The sequence below is a fragment of the Staurois parvus genome, unplaced genomic scaffold (assembly GCF_062004578.1).
Source record: "Staurois parvus isolate SC_StPar_1 unplaced genomic scaffold, SC_StPar_1.0 ptg000194l, whole genome shotgun sequence".
In the NCBI taxonomy this organism is placed as follows: domain Eukaryota; kingdom Metazoa; phylum Chordata; class Amphibia; order Anura; family Ranidae; genus Staurois; species Staurois parvus.
Window position 1 is genome coordinate 1,434,695 of NW_028317990.1, and position 6,486 is coordinate 1,441,180.

Here is a 6,486-nt window from a genome sequence, read left to right on the forward strand (position 1 = left end):
AGTTCGATTCGCTCATCTCTAATTACAGCCATTGATGTCATTAAACAGTTTTCCTCACCCAACCCCCAAAAAACTAACATTACATATGTCACTGCATCACAATTAATGTGTGTGTTTGCATGTTGTTGTAAAAATAAAACCACAAATAAAAATTATATGTTTTCAACAATAACTTTATTTTTCACAATATTCACAATATACCATGTTACAAAAATAACCATAACCATGATGAACAAAGTGCTCAACATAGTGCTTTATATCATGTCCAGAAAACAAAGTAAACAGAACATTAAACTAAAGATTGGTGTTATGATAATCCTGGCACCATGACAAGGATTGACGATCAGGTGCAGGATAATGCCATTGTGGTGTGTGCTGCAGTGATGATGGAGGTGGCGGTGCTGTTGGAGGTGGCATTGGAGGTGCAGGTTGTGATTCTGCAATGCAGGTGTTTGGGGTAATTTCACCTCTTGCCCCTTTATTCATTACTTGGAGCAACAGGCTCTCTGCCATCTGTCTCTGGTGAACAGACATGTTTTGCAGTTTATTGGCTGTCAAGATTCCAAAGGCATCCTGTTCATCGGCTCTCCTCTGTAGGACTGCTGAAGCTTGCATTAGGAAGGATGTAGTAGCATCATCCAGATTTTTCCTTTTTCTTGGTCTAACCACAGGTGTTCTTGGTGGTGGCATGATGGTTCCATTTGAAGTTTCCTAGGGATGTAAAGGAGTAAGGTAGTATTTAACAAATCATCCAAAATTCTAAAGTACTTTCAGATGACAGGCATATATGTAGGCAAATAGTGCATAATAGTAGGACTGGATCATTTCAGGAATAAAAGGTATTAAAAAATAAAATATTTTAACGGTGTCACTGATAGCTCCTGTGTCAGTGGTAGCTCCAGTGTCACTGAATGCTCCTGTGTCAGTGGTAGCTCCTCCTGGTCATCTCCATACAATTCAGGTGACAATTCATTTGAAGTTGATTGGAGAGTTGACAATGAGGTTCTGGAGTCACACTGATCAGTTAGAAAGCGCAAGCTGTTAAAAGTACCAAAGTCTTGGCACATAGATGTCATCTGCTGCAGCCTCTGACCATTCAGATGCACTGATTTTGTTCAGTTCTTTTTTAAATACAGTCCTCAGATTAGCAATTTTTTGTTTAACATAATTGATATTTGCTTGTGGAGAGACAGCTTTGCACATTTCAGCAAGCTTGTTGTAGGCCTCATGCTTTTTATTTTTGTCCAAGTAGTCCTTGGACTTGACTTTCCACAAACAAGGCATCTGCTTGTATTAGTCACTGAACTGTGACAAGAATTCAGGTGATGTAAATTTGTCTGCCATGGCTCCTGTCAAAGAAATCCAACATATAATGCCTTATCAGTATGATATTGCATGAACTATTAATATATTAAATTTAGGCCTAAAGAGAACATGTCAAGGCTTACCTTCGTTCATGACCCGAAATTTCTTTAGAAGATGAAACTTCCGGAGTTTCGTAACAAAATATTCGTTGTGACTGAACGATCACTCGGTATGGAAGCTAGTGAGCGTGCGTCATAAGCTCCGCCCCTGTCACACCCTGCCCGCACTGTGCATGTAACCGTGCTCTGCTGCCTGCGACATTGGGCCTACGAATTATCGCCAGCAAGCAGCATGGAGGACACAGAGGAGACACAACCTTCCAGGAAAGAGCACAGCAAGAAGGTTGCAAGAAAGATAAAGGCTACTGCCATGAACAGAGAAATGGTGGAGTTTGTGTTTCTGCTTGAAAGAAATGACTATGATGGCAAGCTTAAAAACTACAGAAAGCCAAATACAAGAAAAGATAAGATTCTATATGAAGTGATAGAAGCTCTCAAGAATAAATATGGCATCCTATGTTCAAAAGATCAACTCAGGAAAAGATGGTCAGATCTTAAACACAGGGAACAGGACTAACTAGGCTGCATTCACCAACTCATCCAAAAAAGTAAGTTTTTTTATATTTTGTTTTCTTTTGTGCATATACTAAGTAAATTTTTTAAATTTTTTAAGGAAAGATAAAAAAGCAGCTTGCAAAGAAAAAACTAGTTCAAATATATTAAGACCATGGCAGATGGAAATGAAGACCAGGAACATGAACAACCACTAGGATCCTATATGGCGGAGCAATCCACAGGTATGTGCAAATAATATTTGTACATGTTTAGAACATATATTGTGTAATTCTAACTGCACATTTTAGTGGGCATTCAACATGTCAGGGAACAGCAACTGTATTTGATGAGGAATGCAGTAGAGTGGGTGAGTATAAATATTTTTTGTTTAGGTGGATGTACCATTTGGTTCTTTTACGTTACATGGTAAAAAAATAAAAAAAATGATTTACTTTTTCCTGGATTTTGCAAACAGCAGGCCTGATCCACCACTTGTCTACCCCTCAGGCGCTGCTGGATACTCCCCCTAGTGCCCCCTAGCAAGCTGATTTACATGGGCTCGCTGCAGAGCCAGCTCTGTGTTTCTATGTATACACACATAGCGCGTCTCAGCCCCACTCCCTTCCAGTTTGGGAAGTGTACCTCATGCATTGAATGGCTGAAGGTGAAAGGTGAAACAAATGCATCCTTTGCAATCATAAGGGAACATGTTTTGGTAACATTTTGTCTTCTCTGCAGGATCATCAAGGCATCTTAAAGAGGGCAAACCATCTATGAAAACAGTGCAAGACAAGGAAAGCATTAAAGAATCCACCCCAAAGGATACAGGATGTAAAGGTAGGTTAGCAATGCAAGAATTATTAAAAATGTAAGGAGATTGTATATTTCTAAATATATATTCTATAAATTAATTTATTGTGTTTTTTTTTAATTTTTCACATTTCAGAAAAAAAATCCATCAAACAAGGTGAAATACAAGACAAGGACCAGCAGTCTCACAATGAAGATTCAGGATTAGATGTATGGGAGCATCCCCCATGTGAAAGCATTGTGGATCTGGAAATGATCGATGTCAGCTCAGTTGGAGGGGATGAAGAAAAGCCTGCTTCTCCCACACAAGAAAGTCATCATGGGTCCTTTGCACGTAAATGTCAGTATGTATCTACTTGTATAATTGGAATTCTTTGATCAATGTTGTATTCATTATTAACATTACTTTTTCACAGGCCATGTGGTGGACAGTGCCACAATTGCACGCATGACTATGGATTTATTCCAGTGCTGTGGTGAACTGCATAAAATACGAGATTCTGCTAGTTTACTTCTGCACAGACTGGAGGACTTCATAGACCTCATTGGCATATTCTAGACAAGAGAGTTTTCAACATGTTTTCGTTTTATGTTCTTGTTGTTGATTACATGTTCAAATGTTTTTACAGCCTTTTTTTGGGCTTTTGGTTGTACTCTGTTTTCCATTTACATGTCTGGTGTTACAATATGTGAGCTAATGAAGGAAATAACCAATAGGTACTACAAACTCCACACTGCAAAGCTATCCTCTTGGAACTTATTAATGTAAATTGTGTTTTTCAACTCTCCTGCAATATCTCCATTGAGAAGATGTTATGTTCAACCCAATTTTTGGTTGTTATCTGTAACATGTTCCCAATGCTGCAATCGATGACCGTTAACAACCCCCCCCCCCCCTTTTGCAATATCTCCATTGAGAAGATGTTACGTTCAACCCAATTTTTGGTTGTTTTCTGTAACATGTTCCCAATACTGCAATCGATGACCGTTAACAACCCCCCCCTTTTGCAGAAGTATAGGGAGAAGTTCCCCAACAGCTTTCACTTTTTAAAAACAGCGTTGCTGTGCAATTTTGTTTTGCCAAAAGGAGAAATTTTAGCCTGAGTGGTCCGTCTACTGGCTTCAGTAATTGCAATCACCATCCATATTTTATGGTAAATATGGATAATTCATGCTTAAATTCTGTATATCACCAGTGCTCAGTTGACATTTGGATATCTTAACCTTATAACACCAATCTTTGATCAGGCTTCCAGTTGATCATATTCCTACAGTCCTTACATTCCAAATAACTATATTGAACTACATCATGGAACCTTTATGTGGGTATTTCCTTATTTTATACCTCTATAGGCATTTATCATGTTCACACTACATAAATAAGCAATAACAAAAATACAAACACATACAAACATTTACAGCATTTTGCACATGTTTTTGTGTGTTTGTGCATTGGGCTTGTGGCTGCTGACCTAGGTCATTTTGACTGACATAATATCTTACAAAAAAATAGTTTTAAGAAGCATGTATGTACATTTATATAGCAACTCCTAGATTGTAAGCTCGAAGGAGCAGGGCCCTCGAACCCTTCGTGTATCACATTGTATTGTTATTGTACTGTCGCATGTTCTGTCTCCCTTTGTAATGTACAGCGCTGAGCGAACTGTTGGCGCTTTATAAATACTGTATAATAATAATAATAACTGTGCTAGTGACATCTTGTCTACCTCTCTAATATGCATGCCTGTAAAAAAAAAATTTACACTTTTTTCTATAAAGAGGAGATGCGTAGCACTAATTTTTGTAATGTGGCAATAATAAAAATTGATATTGCATTCACCAAATATGTTGATGTATTCTTTATTCTTGTTCATATGTGTTCATCATTTGTAATATGTCTCTATATAATTTTTGAAAACAATATGTACACATATATATATATATATATATACACACACTTTTCTAGATTGTAAGCTCGAAAGAGCAGGGCCCTCGATCCCCTCATGTTTTGCATTGTATTGGTATTGTTCTGTCACATGTTCTGTCCCCTTTGTAATGTACAGCGCTGAGTGAACTATCGGTGCTTTATAAATACTGTATAATAATAATAATAATACACACACACATACCTATACAGACAGCTCAAAAACAATGAAAGGAACACACCTCAGAAAATCTCATGATGTACATCTATACTGATATGGACTAGGTAATGTGTGAAACGAAGGATGCCCTACCATGAATATTATCAATCTACAGAAGTCATAAGACACCCCGAAACTACAAGTGAAAAATTATGCAGCTGGCTATTTTCCTGAAATATGCATGGCCCCCCCCCGTGTATGTGTGTGTGTAAAAAATATATGTATATACAGTACATACATACACACTGTTTTTTTATGCACAGCAATAGTTTTACCTATGAATGAATAATCAACATAATTACAAAAGATACACAGGAAGACTCTAATATATGGTTGGATAGCTTTTATTAACATTAAGAAAATGATTGGCTATTTCAATTAAACTTTTTTTTTATAAGGAACAAAACATGAATCTGTACAATAAACTAGTTACACAGAACTATTTATATGCAGATTTTTATCAGATGTATGAAAATTTGCTTGTGGTACAGTTTATGGTGCTTTAAACTTTATTTTGGCATTCATGGGCAATCGAGGATGGCCAATAGCAAAGGGTGCCAACCCCTCAATGGTTTCACGATCCTCACTATGTGAACTGTTTGCAGCCATTTCTGCTTCATTTTCACACGAGAGGCCAGTTATGTACCTGTCTGTATTCCGCCTAAGGAAATTGTGCAGTATACAGCAGCAGAGGACTAGGTTGTTCACTGTGTACAGTGCTAGATTAATGGAGGTGAGGAAAATGCGGAAATGATTAGCAAGAATGCCAAATGCATTCTCAACCACCCTCCTTGCTTGAGATAACGTATAATTGTAGATCCTTTTCTCCGTAGAAAGGTTTCGCATGGGGAATGGCTTCAGTAAATTTTCACCCAATGCAAAGGCTTCATCAGCGACAAACACGAAGTTCATCCCCTCAATGTTTTCATTACAGTTGGGTAGGTTAAGGGTTTCATTCAGCCTGCGTTTTTGAAATTCTGTCTGGTCAATAACTCCACCATCAGAATTGCGACCGTTCTTGCCAATGTCAAGGTAGATAAAATCATATTTGGCATTTACCACCATCATTATTATACTAAAGAAGCCCTTGTAGTTGTAGAAGTAGGAGCCAGAGTTTGCTGCAGGATTTATGTTTCCCATCTATAGCTCCACCACAGTTTGGAAATTGCCACTGTTCATGGAATTGCCTAGCTACTTCTGTCCACTCTTCAGAATTGCTTAGAAACTGTAATCACCAAAAGAAGAAAAAAAAATTGGTAAGACAATTTAAACAAAACACTTTAGTGTTGGCATTTTCTGAACTTCATTAAGGAAATTCAGAAAGACATTATTTTCCATAAAAATACATGAGTATTAATGATTTAGGATTTCTACTGGGGCCATTAAGAAATGACTTGTACCTTAATGTATTCATCCTGTAGGACTTTGATGATGGCCTTGCAGGTCTCTGGAATTATTACTCCAAGGGCTTGTGGTGAAATGCCAGTGGTGAATTTCAAATCCTGCAGACTTTGCCACGTGGCAAGATACCATAGTGTGGCAATCAAACGTTGCTCCGCACTGATTGCTTCTCTGGGAATGGTATTCTTCTTGGCAATGCGTGGCTTTACTGC

The 6,486-nt window shown here is 37.8% G+C and overlaps 1 pseudogene; it reads right to left on the reverse strand.

Moving 5' to 3' along the window:
• Positions 1 to 294: 294 nt before the first annotated feature.
• On the reverse strand, positions 295 to 1,344 carry LOC149461729 (uncharacterized; annotated as a pseudogene).
• Positions 1,345 to 6,486: the final 5,142 nt, after the last annotated feature.